Source organism: Gekko japonicus, unplaced genomic scaffold (assembly GCF_001447785.1).
Source record: "Gekko japonicus isolate JY-2015 unplaced genomic scaffold, Gekko_japonicus_V1.1 scaffold283, whole genome shotgun sequence".
Classification (NCBI taxonomy): Eukaryota; Metazoa; Chordata; class Lepidosauria; order Squamata; family Gekkonidae; genus Gekko; species Gekko japonicus.
Genome location: NW_015166429.1, coordinates 143,308 through 156,679, shown reverse-complemented (window position 1 = coordinate 156,679; position 13,372 = coordinate 143,308). Strand labels below are relative to the sequence as shown.

Sequence of the window (13,372 nt, the reverse complement as noted above, 5' to 3'; positions counted from 1 at the left end):
CCATCATTAGAACCAATCATCAGCAATAAATACACTGGCTTGTCTATATTTAAACCTTCCCGGCTAGTGTAGCCACACCCCCTGTACAGATAACAACCTATGAGGTTGACGAGTTAACATCCAATCACAAGCGATCCCGCTTTGCATGGTGATTGGCAGACACTTTCTGGGCTAGGGCTCCTATTGGTTACATTAGGATCCTAGCCCAGGATGAAGCTCAACATGGCATCTCAATCAGGCGATTCACACATCAGTATTTACATTCAAGTCTCAATGGCACAGTTACATAGCAGTTATATACAATGCAATACATAACAGATGTACTAAAAGGAAGGACAGGCTTGCCCATTGGAAACAATGGGAGAGACTTGAAGGCCCATTGGAAATAATGGGAGCAAGAAATGCCAATTGACTTCCATGGGCTACATTGAAATACATTACAGATCAAGAAGAGTTGCAATGAAAATGTGGAATGGATTTTCTATTAAGGTCTCTGGTCCAAAATACACTGCTCTGAGAGTGGAATGACAGGCCCCAGAGTGGAATGACAGCCCCTGGTGGTGGCAGGTGTGTTCTCGGACTGGAATGACAGGCCCCAGAGTGGAATGACAGCCCCTGGGGGTAGCAGCAGTGTTCTGGGATTGGAATGACAGGCCCCAGAGTGGAATGACAGCCCCTGGTGGTGGCAGGTGTGTTCTCGGACTGGAATGACAGGCCCCAGAGTGGAATGACAGCCCCTGGGGGTAGCAGGAGTGCTCTGGGAATGAAATGACAGGCCCCACAGTGGAAAAACAGCCCCTAGAGGTAGCAGATGTGTTCTGGGAGTGGAATGACAGGACCCACAGAGGAATGACAGCCCCTGGGGGTACAAGGAGTGGTCTGGGACTGGAATGACAGGCCCCACAGTGGAATGACGGCCCCTAGGGGTAGCAAGAGTGTTCTGGGAGTGGAATGACAGGCCCCTGGGGGTGGCAGGAGAGTTCTGGGTCTGGAATGACAGGCCCCAGAGTGGAATGACAGCCCCTGTGGGCAGCAGGAGAGTTCTGGGACTGGCATGACACAACACAGAGTGGAATGACATGCCCTGGGGATAGCAGAAATGTTCTGGGAGTGGAATGACAGGCCCCACAGTGGAATGAAAGCCCCTGGGAGTAGCATGAGAGTTCTGGGGGTGGAATGACAGGCCCCACAAAGGAATGACAGCCCCTGGGGGTACAAGGAGTGTTCTTGGACTGGAATGACAGGCCCCAGGGTAGAATGACAGCCCCTCGGGGTAGCAGCAGTGTTGTGGGACCAGAATGATAGGCCCGAGAGTGGAATGACAGTCCCTAGGGGTAGCAGGAGAGTTCTGTGACTGGCATGATAAACCCCAGAGTGGAATGACAGCCCCTAGGAGTAGCAGATGTGTTCTGGGAGTGGAATGACAACCCCTGGGGGTAGCAGGAGTGTTCTGGGACTGGAATGACAGGCCCCAGAGTGGAATGTCAGCCCCTGGGGGTAGCAGCAGTGTTTTGGGTGTGGAATGATAGGCCCCATAGTGGAATGACAGCTCTGGGGTAGCATGAGAGTTCCAGGAGTGGAATGACAGGCCCCAGAGTGGAATGACAGCCCCTGGGGGTAGCAGGAAAGTACTGTGACTGGCATGATATACCCCAGAGTGGAATGACAGCCCCTGGGGGTGGCAGGAGTATTCTCGGACTGTAATGACAGGACTCACAGTGGAATAATAGTCCCTAGGGGAAGCAGATGTGTCCTGGGAGTGGAATGACAGGCCAAAAAGTGGAATGACGGCCCCTGGGGGTAGCAAGAGTGTTCTGGGAGTGCAATGACGAGCCCCAGAGTAGAACGACAGCCCCTGGGGGCAGCAGGAGTTTCTGGGATTGGAATGACGGGCCCCAGAGTGGAATAACAGCCCCTGGGGACAGCAGGAGTGTTGTGGGATTGGCATGATATGCCCCAGAGTGAAATGACAGCCCCTAGGGGTAGCAGTAGTGTTCTGGGAGTGAAATGACAGCCCCTGGGGGGTGGCAGGAGAGTTCTGGAACTGGAATAAGAGACCACAGAGTGGAATGACAGCCCCTAGGGGAAGCAGGAGAGTTCTAGGACTAGAATGACAGGCCCCAGAGTGGAATGACAGCCCCTAGGGGAAGCAGGAGAGTTCTAGGACTAGAATGACAGGCCCCACAGTGGAATGACAGCCTCAGGGGTAGCAGGAGAGTTCTGGGACTGGAATGACACAACACAGAGTGGAATGATAGCACCTGGGGGTAGCAACAGTGTTCTGGGAGTTGAATGACAGGCCCCAGAGTGGAATGACAGCACCTGATGGGTAGCAAATATGTCTTGGGACTGGAATGAAAGGCCCTAGAGTAAAATGACAGCCCCTGGGGGGACATGATGTAGGGACTGTAAAGACTTCCCCCAGAGTGGAATGACAACCCCTGGCAGTAACAGCGGTGTTCTGGGAGTTGAATGACAGGCCTGAGAGTGGAATGACAGCCCCAGATGGGTTACATGACAGCTCTGGGAGTGGAATGACAGGACCCAAAGTGGAATGACAGCCACTGGGGGCAGCAGGAGAGTCATGGGAGGTGTGAGGAGTGGTTTTTGCCTCCAGCGGGACCAGGTAGACCATAATTAAAGAGAAATGCCCGGTGGCACCCGGCGCCCCCCCAGCCCCCACGAAAACTGGGAGACAGGCGCGAGGTGCATATCTGGCCCTCAGGAAGTTAGGGGCAGCCGTGGAGACGAGAGGAGGCAGGGAAGTTTTCACAGGGGGGGCGGGGGGCGGCGCCACTGGGCAGATCTCTTTAAATATACATTCCCCAGCCCGCTGGAGCCAAAACCACTCCAGCCGGGCCGGGGAGACCATATTTAAAGAGACACACCTGGTGGCGCCTGGCACACCCCCCCCCACACTGCTGGGAGACTAGGCCCGATGAGTGGTTTTGGCTCCAGCAGGGCCGGGGAGGGGATATTTAAAGAGATCTGCCCGGTTGCGCCGGCGCCACGCCCCCCTTGTCGCTGGGAGACGAGGCACAAGGAGTGGTTTTGGCTCCAGAGGGGCTGGGGAGGGGATATTTAAAGAGATCTGCCCGGTGGCACCGGCGTCCCGCCCCCGCGGCCCCCACCGCAGAAACTTTCTCGCCTCCTCTCAGCTCCGCCGGCTGCCCCTGAGTTCCTGAGGGCGGAGGCGGGCGAAATGTTCCCCTCCCCCCTGAGCTCCGGTGTGGTCGTCTGGGACTCCTCGTGGCCAAGGGCCTTGCCAGTAGGGGGGGTGCCACTGGAGGTGGTCTTCGGGGGTGGGGCAGGGCGCAAGGAAGTTCCCCTCCCTGCCTTCTCTTCTTCGGGGACCATCCCACCACCAGTGTTCCCTCTAAGCTGAGTTAGTGTGAGCTAGCTCACAGCTTTTTAGTCTCCAGCTCACACATTTTTCTCTTAGCTCAGGAAGGACGGCTCCAGAGCAAACTAATTTATGCAGAAGCCAAATCACTGACTCACAACTTTAATGCCAGTCGCTCACAAAGTAGAATTTTTGCTCATAAGACTCCATGGCTTAGATGGAACATTGCCCCCCACCCCCTCCAGGAACGGCTCCCCACGGCCCCTGGCTGGGACAAAGGCGGACCTGGCCACCCTTCGCCTAGGCAAAGCTCGCAGTTGGCCTTTCGCTTCCCGCGTTGCCCTTGCTGCGCTCCCTCGGTTCGCCTGGCAGGACCCTGTCGGGAGGGATCATCCACCGCTCTTTTACCCGTGGAGTGCGCTCCCACCAGTCGGAGGCCGCTCCCACCAGTCGGAGGCCAGAGCCCTTTTCCTGCTGGCCGGAGACTCCTCCACCACCCCCTTTCACGGTGTGGATTTCCCTCTCTCACCCGTTTCCTCCTCCTCCAGTTTGCCTCCCTGTCTCCTTTCCTCCCTACTGTCCGCTCTTCTAGCCTCGGGGAAAATCGGTCCAGCGTCGGAAGAGGGGCGGACTCTGGTGAGCCTGGTTGCGGGTGTGTGCCTGGGGTCGCGGGAGGGCCTGGGGCGTCTGAAAGCGTCGAGCCTCGCTGTCTTTGCACTGCTCGGAGCCGTCTCCCAAGCAGTCTCTTGCAGGTGCGCCGGCCAGGCTGCCTGTCTCCCCCCCCTTTAGAGTCCAGAGCGGCACCTTTAAGACCAACAGAGTTTTATGCAAGTTGTGAGCTTTTGTGTACAAACACACTTCTTCCGATACAGTGAAACAGAATTTCCTCAACCCTTACATATAGGAAGACAGTAGAACAGCTTTACAGCCCGGAGCGGCACCTTTAAGACCAACAGAGTTTTATGCAAGTTGTGAGCTTTTGTGTACAAACACACTTCTTCCGATACAGTGAAACAGAATTTCCTCAACCCTTACATATAGGAAGACCAGCCCTCTATTCATTGAGGATTTCTAGGTCGGGAGTAACCTCCATTGTCTGGGCTGTTGTCGCCTAGAGAGGTATGGTTGTTGAAAAGCGCCTCTGAAGGGCTGGGAAACAGTGGTTGGAAAACGATAACCTCTCCCCGCAGCATTAGGGGTTTGGAAGTGTCTAGGAAAATACCTTGGTTTAACAGGCTGTTGTTGTTGTGAGGCTAATCCCAGCGATTTAGCAGTGAATTTTGTCTTCCTCACTCTTTCTAGTACCTCATCGGTTTGTTCGCTAAACAGACGTTTACCTTCGAAGGGCAAATCCTCTATGTGAGATCTCATATCTAGTGGTAGGGCAGATGTACACAGCCACGAATGTCTGCGGAGAACTATGGCAGACGCAATCACTTTGCTCGCTGCGTCAGCAGAGTGTCTAGATGCATTGAATTCGTGTCTGGCTAAACGAGCGCCCTCCGCTTGTACCTGTTTGGCCTGATCTCTCTTATCATCAGGCAAAGCATTCAAAAATGGGGTTAATTGCTCCCACAACCTAACCTGATATCTGATCATTATAGCTTTAAAATTGGCTATTCTCAGGGTTAGTGCCCCAGAAGTGTAAATCTTTCTTCCTAAAACATCTAGTTTCCTACCTTCCTTGTCGAAAGAAGAGGATCTTGGACCCCCCGTCTGTTTAGACGGAATAACCTCTGCTACCATTGAATTGGGTTGAGGATGGTGGTATAAAAAGAAGGCATCATCCTCCGTGATCTTGTAGAGGTTTTCTACCTTCCTAGCAGAACCTGTGATTGAAGCCGGTCTTGCCCAATTATTACAGGTAATTTCTCTAATGCCCTTTACTAAGGGGATAGCAACCGGCCCTGAGACAGAAGAGTATAAAATTCCCAAAACAGTTTGGGGGAGACATAATCGATCTTAAGGGCTTTAACCATGTGAAGGAGCTGTTCCGAGTAGACCCGTAAGTCCTCTGTAGGTGATATTGGAGTGGGATCGCCCACTGTATCATCTGGAGATGGAAGAAAGGTATGTTCTGATTCCACGTCAGAGTCATTGTCAGAGGCTTGTTCAGAATGTGGCAGTTCTGACTGTAAGACATCGCCCTGTCCTTCTGGGGACCTTGGATGTGTGGTGGTCCGTGATCTAGATCAACATTCACGATGGCCTGCGGTCTGGCTTGGGCTACGACAATTCTGCGACGTAGTAGGAGTACGGTACCAAGGTGGCAAAAAACATGGAGGGATGTGTTCCAAATCAGGAGGATAACCCCATGGAGGAGTGTCCCGTCTCCTACTGCCTAAAGAGCAAGATCTAGAGGATTTGTGTGATGAATGAAGGCTGATGATGTCAGGCTCTTCCCTTGAAAGTAGTACTGGGGAGCATGTCTGACGTTGACGGGATTCCTCTGGGCTCAACGTCGAAGAACATCAATGTCGAGAGCCTGGACTTCGACGGTGAATCGACCGCGAACGTCTTGACGTCGATGCAGCTGGAGGAGAGGTCCGACGTTCTGTCAACGTCGAGGCAGTTTCGACGTTGATCGTTTGTGCAGTCACAGCTAATGACGGCTCCGACGACAGTCGCAGTGGCGGCGACAGTGTTCTCATCCCAGTGCTTATCGGAGGCACTTTTGGGGACTTTGACTTGCCCGTTTTTGCCTTTTTCGAAGGCGGTTGGGCTGAAACGGACCATTTACAATTTTTCCCTACCAAGCTTTGCTTTGGCTTGTGGGACTTAATAGGACCCTTAGAAGAGTCATTCATGAGGCTCGAGGGGGAGGGAGTGCTGGGTCCGGCCAACAAATCTTGTTCCCAAAGGGTCGCTTTAGGTCTCAGCGCCCTGTCCTGCTTGGTTCTAGGGGTTAACGTACCACAAATCTTACAGGTGGTGGTGTTGTGGCCTTCCCCCAGGCACAGGAGACACTTGAGGTGATCATATGTGGTATCCATTTTCGTTCCACAAGCTTGGCATTTTTTAAATAGAGCTATTGGGACTCCAAGTCCTTAAGGTAAGTTGTCTGAGGAAAATCAGCTTTTTGAATTTCGCTCTTTTTTTACTGAGGTAAGTAGCTGTAGCTCTGGATAAGTCCTTCCTTCAGGGCAGCAAAAAGGACTGAGGGAGAGAGGTGCCTTCCCCTCCCCTCGTCACGTGATCAAATGGGCAGGAAATGGGACTGTAACGATTTCATGTTTATTTGTGTGTGTGTCTTTAAAAGTTTGGTTTACATTGCTGTGTGAAAGTCTAGTGTGGTTGAAACAGGCAAGTGGTGTGATTGGTGAGTGACAGAGAGAGGGAGGGGTTTTGGAATGGATGCTGTGTGGATGATTTGAATGTCTATCAGGAGTGACTGTTGGAGATATGACAGTTGATGAGAACAGAAAAACAGTTAGTCAGCAGAGAGTGCTGTGTAAAAGCAGTTGATATGAGTTTTGTCCTGAGGTCTCTATGAGAGAAGTTTTCCTGTGTGGACTATAAAAGTAAAAGTCTCTGTGTTAAGCAGACGGTTAAGTTCTGTGTAAGAGAGGAGAGACCCATCCCTGTGTAGGACGAGTTAGTTCATTATATGAGAGAGTGTTACAAAGTATATGCAGAAATCCCTGAGAGATAACTGAAAGTGCTGTGCCATGATAGTGTGAGAGAGAAAGGAGTATATATTTGTAAAGTGAATCTACAGTTCTTAAAGAGAGTCAAAGTTACAAAGAGTGTGATACAGTTGACAAGTACTTACAAATACCTATTTCCAAACCAGTTACAGTTTAAACAACTTCTTACTCTGTTCTTCAAATAAATCCTTTTTAGTTAAGTTTATCCCAGAAGCCTGATCCATTATTCCTCAGGAAACACATAGTTCCTTGAACGCCTAAACTCTCGATCCACCTACCCTGTGATAGGAATATTATAGTAAAAGGTTTGGAAAGCCTAATAAAATTTCCTGGTGGCAGCCAGATACCCAAAGTAAAATAAAACATAAGAACACGTTTAAAGGAAAACCAGACCTCCCCAGAGAAGAGGTCGTCACAGGGACATTTCACAATTCTCTCCGAGGGGAGGGGGACTCAATACTCTAGAATATTGAAGAAGCTCTTGGAATGTTCTTCTGCGGCAGGCCTGCCTTCAGGCAGTCCCATGTGGGACTGCACAGAAGACACGATGATGAAACTGAGGTTATCATACTTTGATTATATTGTGAGAAGACAAGAGTCATTGGAAAAGACAATAACACTAGGAAAAGTTGAAGGCAGCAGGAAAAGAGGAAGACCCAGCATGAGAGGGATTGAGTCACTAAAGGAAGCCATGGCCCTCAGTTTGCAAGTCCTGAGCAAGCCTATTCACAATAGGATGTTTTGGAGGTCATTAATTCATAGGTTTGCCATAGATCAGAACTGACTTGATGGATGCTCAGAGACATTCACAAAACCTTTAACTCGAGTGGAATTGATTCTCAAATGACAGGATGGAGAAATTAAAGGTCTCCTTTCAGACATCTACAAAATTTTAATCTCCAAGGACAGAGAAAGGAAAATATATTATCAAGCAGTATGGCAAATGGAGAGCCAAAATAGAATAAAAGATACAGACTGGCCTGAAATTTGGAAAGTATGACAACTAATATTTTTTCTGTATGTTTTAATTCTGTTAAAGCAGAGGTTCCCAAACTTATTTGGCCTACCATCCCCTTTTCAGGAAAAAATTACTCAGCGCCTCTCTGGAAATCTACCTTCAAAAAGTGGACAAAAAGATGCAGTGACAAATTTGCACCCAAGGCTCCTACTGGGTCATTCCAGCACCCCTTGGGGGGCAGTGTTGCCCACTTTGGGAACCAGTGTTTTAAAGTAATAAACAGATGGTACCTTCCTCCAACTAGAATTCACTGGATAAATCCCAAAACAAGCCCAAAATGCTGGGGAAAATGTGGGTTAATAGGAGATTTCCTACACTGCTGGTGGCATTGTCCACCAATCAAAAATACTGGCAACAAATATTTAAACAAATTTATATAACGGGTTGTAACTTACCAGAAAAGCCGGAGATGGCGCTTCTTTCATATTGACCAAATTCTAATGAAAAGAAAAATAAAACAAAATTAATCTCTTATTTTTAATTAATTGCAAAGAAATGGAGGGAACAGTCCTGTCCCATTCTACATATGTGGCTAAATAAACTATGGGATTAAAAAAATTTTTTTAAGTAAAATCACGTCACAATCGATTATGCCTAATTTGCTGAATTATCAAAAATCTTTTCAAGTTCTTTGGTTTCCGGTTGTAGAATAGTTAATGGAACAGGATATAGTTCCTACTGATATTTTTGAAGACGGAAAGATGACTAAACCACGTATATAGTTATGATAGTATATAAGTTTTGTCATATTTCACACTGGATATAGTGGAATCTTTACATGTTTGTACAATATTTAATAAAAAACAATAACAATTGTTTTTTAAAAATGAAAAAAGTGACTCGATGGCACTTAACACACACAGGACACACCAAACCCCATTGTACCTCTGTTATCAAACCCTCATAGTAGACATGAAGATTCATCAAGAGCAGACTGGCCTTTAGTTTGTGAGTCGTCAACACTGTATATTGAATTTTAATTGCCATAGGGCCCATTGGGAGACAATTTTTGTCTGAAAGCCTGTCTAAAAATATAATAAATAACCAGATTGAGTGTTGTTGCCACTTTTGGTAACAATGGTTGGTGTGAATAGAAATCTCAAACCTCTGTAAAATGATTTTTTGTAAACCATAGTTCATTGCCTTCCAGTGCCAAGCCTTTGGATGTGATCACAGAAATAGTGACTGTGAAATATTTCATCCTTTGCTGAATGTAATCAGGGGCTGTTATATATTGTGTCCAGAGCTAATCTTGTGCTGCCAGCTGCAGAACTCTTCATTTTGGCATCTTGCAATTGAAAGGAAAAAGAGAATAATCAATCTGATAAATGGCCCTCTGTTTATTATGCCATAAATCTCTCAAGGGGAAATCTAAACAGTCCATTTTTCTCTTCTGGAATCCCATATTGCTTGCTATGCATGGATGGTAGCAGAAGAGGGAGAGGGGTGGGTGGATGTTTAGCTCACAGATCCCCATCTCATTGTGCTAGCCTGGTGTTCTGCAGTATTTTTCTTTTCTTTAAGTTAATGCAAAGGTTAGTGAAGTAGATTTGAGGAGTGGAGGGCTACAAGACTCCACAGAACAGCATCGAGTTGCCAGATGTCTCATACCATAAGGTATTACTGCAGAATACTGTAGCTCTTAGACAGAGCTCTGTTTTAATTAACAGACCACCACGGATGCATAATGTCCCTTTTTGTGACATTTTGCACAGGAGACACTTATCTGTATCTGTAAGTCACGAGCACATTCCAAGACAAGAAGCAGACATGAGGTGCTTGACAGTCAAGAATGGATACAATTCCAGTGTGGATATTTTACCGCTAGCAGGGAGATATTGGGAAATCCTGTGATCCTCAGCTGTTGATAGAAGGTATGTTACATTTTTAAAAGATCGCTAAGCTCTTGAGGAGGGAAAGATCTAAAGGAAAGGATCTCAGCCGACTGTACAGCTCTGTTGCTGTGGCTGTTTTTGCTTTGTGGCTTTTTTAAAAAGGAAAAACAGTTCCTCAAATAGAAAAGCTTCAAGAACAGGAAAAACAGAGACCATGACGAGTGAATTAGTAGCTGCCACACCAAGGCGGGGCATGCAACCAGAGGCAGACAGGCAGCAATGGGAGTCTTTGGAATGGCTGAGTGCCAGTCCAGGAAGGAGGCGGTCCTCATATCCTTGGGGATCCTCCGGTGTGTCAAGATCAGCTTTCACTACCAGCGCAGCAGCTCAACACCCTGGACAGCAATTTGACCAGAGAGACTGCCTGACTGGTTTCACAGGGTGTGATTCTCCCTGTTTTTTGCAGGAAGCCCAGACTTTGGTGGTGCCAGCTGCAGCTAGAGTAGCAGGCAACTATCCAGAGAAAGAAGGGGGAATCCTAGATTCTTATCTGCTCAAGGAGGCAGAGAGCTCCACAGGTGGCCCTCTGCAAGGTTTAGGCTGGGAAGCTGTCTGCAACATCCACCACCATTCGGGAGCAAAACAGAACACTGCCCAATATCATCACCTGGCTAAAGTACCTCTAGGAAACATCCAAAAGGTGTCTGGAATCCTCAGTGAAGGCACCCATTGCTACCCAGCTCACAAAGTGGAAATTAGCCACAACTACAACAAAACATTATCTGAAGGCAGCATCAAGAAGAACTCAGCAGTGGCACTCAAGTGTGACCTCTTTTCCCAGAAACACTCTTCAGCACCTAGGAAATTTATCAAACTTCGCCAAAAAGGTATTATGGCTGTGCTCAAGCTCTCTCTAATGGCTTTCAGTTTTGTCTTCTGGGCAGCTGGGCTAATCATGCTTACCATTGGCATTTGGGCCAAGATTTCACTGGGCACCTATCTGGTGTTGTCTACAAATGAGTATCCCAATACCTCCATCATCCTGTTGGCTACTGGCACTGCAGTCATCATATGGGGCTTCCTAGGCTGTGTCAGTGCAGCAACCGAGCACCGTTGCCTGCTGCGCACCTATGGGGGCTTTCAGCTGGCTGTGTTGGTGGCCGGCCTAGCAGCAGGGCTCTCTAGCTTGTTTTATCGCAAGGATATTGCTGAAGGTTTCCAGAACGGGCTGCGGGAAGCCATACATTACTACACAGACGATGAGGAAAAGGCAGAGGCCCTGGATTCTGTCCAACGCACCTTGGACTGCTGTGGGGTAGAGAGTTACCGGGACTGGTTTTCTTCTCCCTGGTCTATGGAGCAACAGTCACCCAATGGCTCAGTGCCTGTGAGCTGTTGTCGGGCTCACAAAGGTTGCCTGCACAGTCCTCTTCCTTCAAATGCCAGGGGCATTTACCATGATGGATGCTTCAGCAAGGTCTGTAACTTTGTCAGTGACAACATGTTCTACATTGCCACTGCTGCGCTCGGGCTGGCACTCATGCAAGTGGTGGGCATCATTCTGGCTTGTCTGCTGGCTGCTCGCATTTTGCCGCATGCCGAGCCACCTGGAGGTGTCACTTCACACTGAATATGGCACCTACGTTACTTGGACAAAGCACTGAGTTCTTTCCTTGTCTTGCCCCCCCCCCTTCAGATAGCCCCATCATTACCAGCCAGGCATTTGACTGACCCTTTCATAGCACTACAATCATCTTCTGTATTGGTTCCATTGTAAGGCCATTGGTTCCATTGTACTACCAAATTCTTCAGTGCTTCATTCCTCTTCTCTTGGTGCCTGTGCCAGAGAATTTATCCAATGCTTTCCCTTTTTTCTCACACGTCCTGTAAGATCTACACATCCTGAGTTTTATAACATTTTTGTTCACCATACCTTGATACAATCTAACCCAGCCTCTCCTGAGAACAAGATCAGCATTGTATATATTTTTGCTTTTATGGCAATATAGTCTCATCCTACCATGGGAAAGCACAACTCTTCTTGGTTTGGGTGCTTCTTAAAGCCTCTTTCTTTTATCGCCGGTGATGGCAAGAAGGCCAAAACTCCTACCTTCTTCTGGAGCAGCTGGTGAGACTTTTGTTATAACATGTCTGGGTGTGTTTGTGAGAAGAAAGATATATAGTAGAAAGCATGTGAAAGGCAGAGATTTGCACAGTAGATTAGGCTCTTTATTAGGGTGTGAAATTTGAAGCATACCCTTTAAATTTCCTTTTGGAGGAGGAAGAAAAATTAAGGAATCCCTGACAGAAAATAAAATGAGCCTACATGAGAATCAGCGCTGGCATGTTAAACAGATATTTAGCCATAGAAGGCTAGGAGAAGTGAGCTGAATTTCCTTGTGAGGTTAAAAAAAAAAGGCTTTGATTTCAATGAAAGATTTTATCTTGGGGGAGGGGGAGTTGGAAATTCTAGCTTTCCGATTATGAAATGGAATCTTAAAGAGCCGTTTTGTATATTCTTAAAATGACAGAAATTAATTCCTGAGGTGGTCAGTGAAAATCTAGAAGCCCCCCCCCCAAAAAAAAACCCCACTGCTGTCAGGAAAATCATTCCATCAGTCTGTGCACTGCAGCCTTTATTCCTGCAGAGTAGTTACTTAATTTTGTATGATGGCTCAGGAGCTCAGCTTTATTTAAGTATTTTTACCAATCCAAAGTTCAGCGTAGTATACTGATTTCACAATAATGATTCATTACTGTACGCTTTACCTTGCTGCTACAAAGAGGAACCTAGTCAGGTTACAGCTGAATCCGATGCCAAAAATGCCGCTAACTTTCATATGAAAACTATCATGTTTAAAACTATCTGTAACATAGAATTCTTTAAATGGGCTGGCCTGGAAATGGGAAACAAGATACTTCCATTTTGGCAATGTGCTTTTGTGTTAGACTACAATGAATGTCAAAGCATGAGACATTTAAAAATATCCTTACTTTCCCACCAATCTTTGTGTTATATCTGTCCTCCCTTTGCATCATCTTCTCCACAAGATGAACTATTATATAAAAGCTTCGTGCTAGAATAAAAACTCTACTGTAATAGTGATGTGTGTGTCGGCTTAAATAGCGTGTGAAAACAGAGCTGTTGCACACTAGTAGTGCTACTTGATCATTTTCAGGGCCTGTGATAAGTTTCAAGCAGGAGAAGAGAATATTTAACTCTCAAAGCATTTTAATATTGATGATGTTTTCTCAGGTTGTTCAGGTATTAAAAGAGCCAGACTTGTACACAACAAGCCAGTGCTTTTGGTTAAGCAACAGAAAGAAAGAAAAAAAGGAAGAAGTTAAAATTCCTGCTTTAAGAGCAGATGTAGGAAAAGGAATGTAACAGATTGTTCAAAGTGTTAGAACAGAGCAGACCAGGAATTTTAGAGATGTCACTTATACTAATTAAAATGGCGGAATAGCTTTTGTATGTGACTAAAGAAATTGCCTGTACGTTGTAGGAATTAAACGTAAAGGATGTTTT

The 13,372-nt window shown here is 47.2% G+C and overlaps 1 pseudogene; it reads left to right on the top strand.

Annotated features, from left to right (window-relative positions):
* The first annotated feature begins 10,735 nt into the window (after positions 1-10,735).
* LOC107110943 lies at positions 10,736-11,473 on the top strand (annotated as a pseudogene).
* The last annotated feature ends 1,899 nt before the right edge of the window (positions 11,474-13,372 follow it).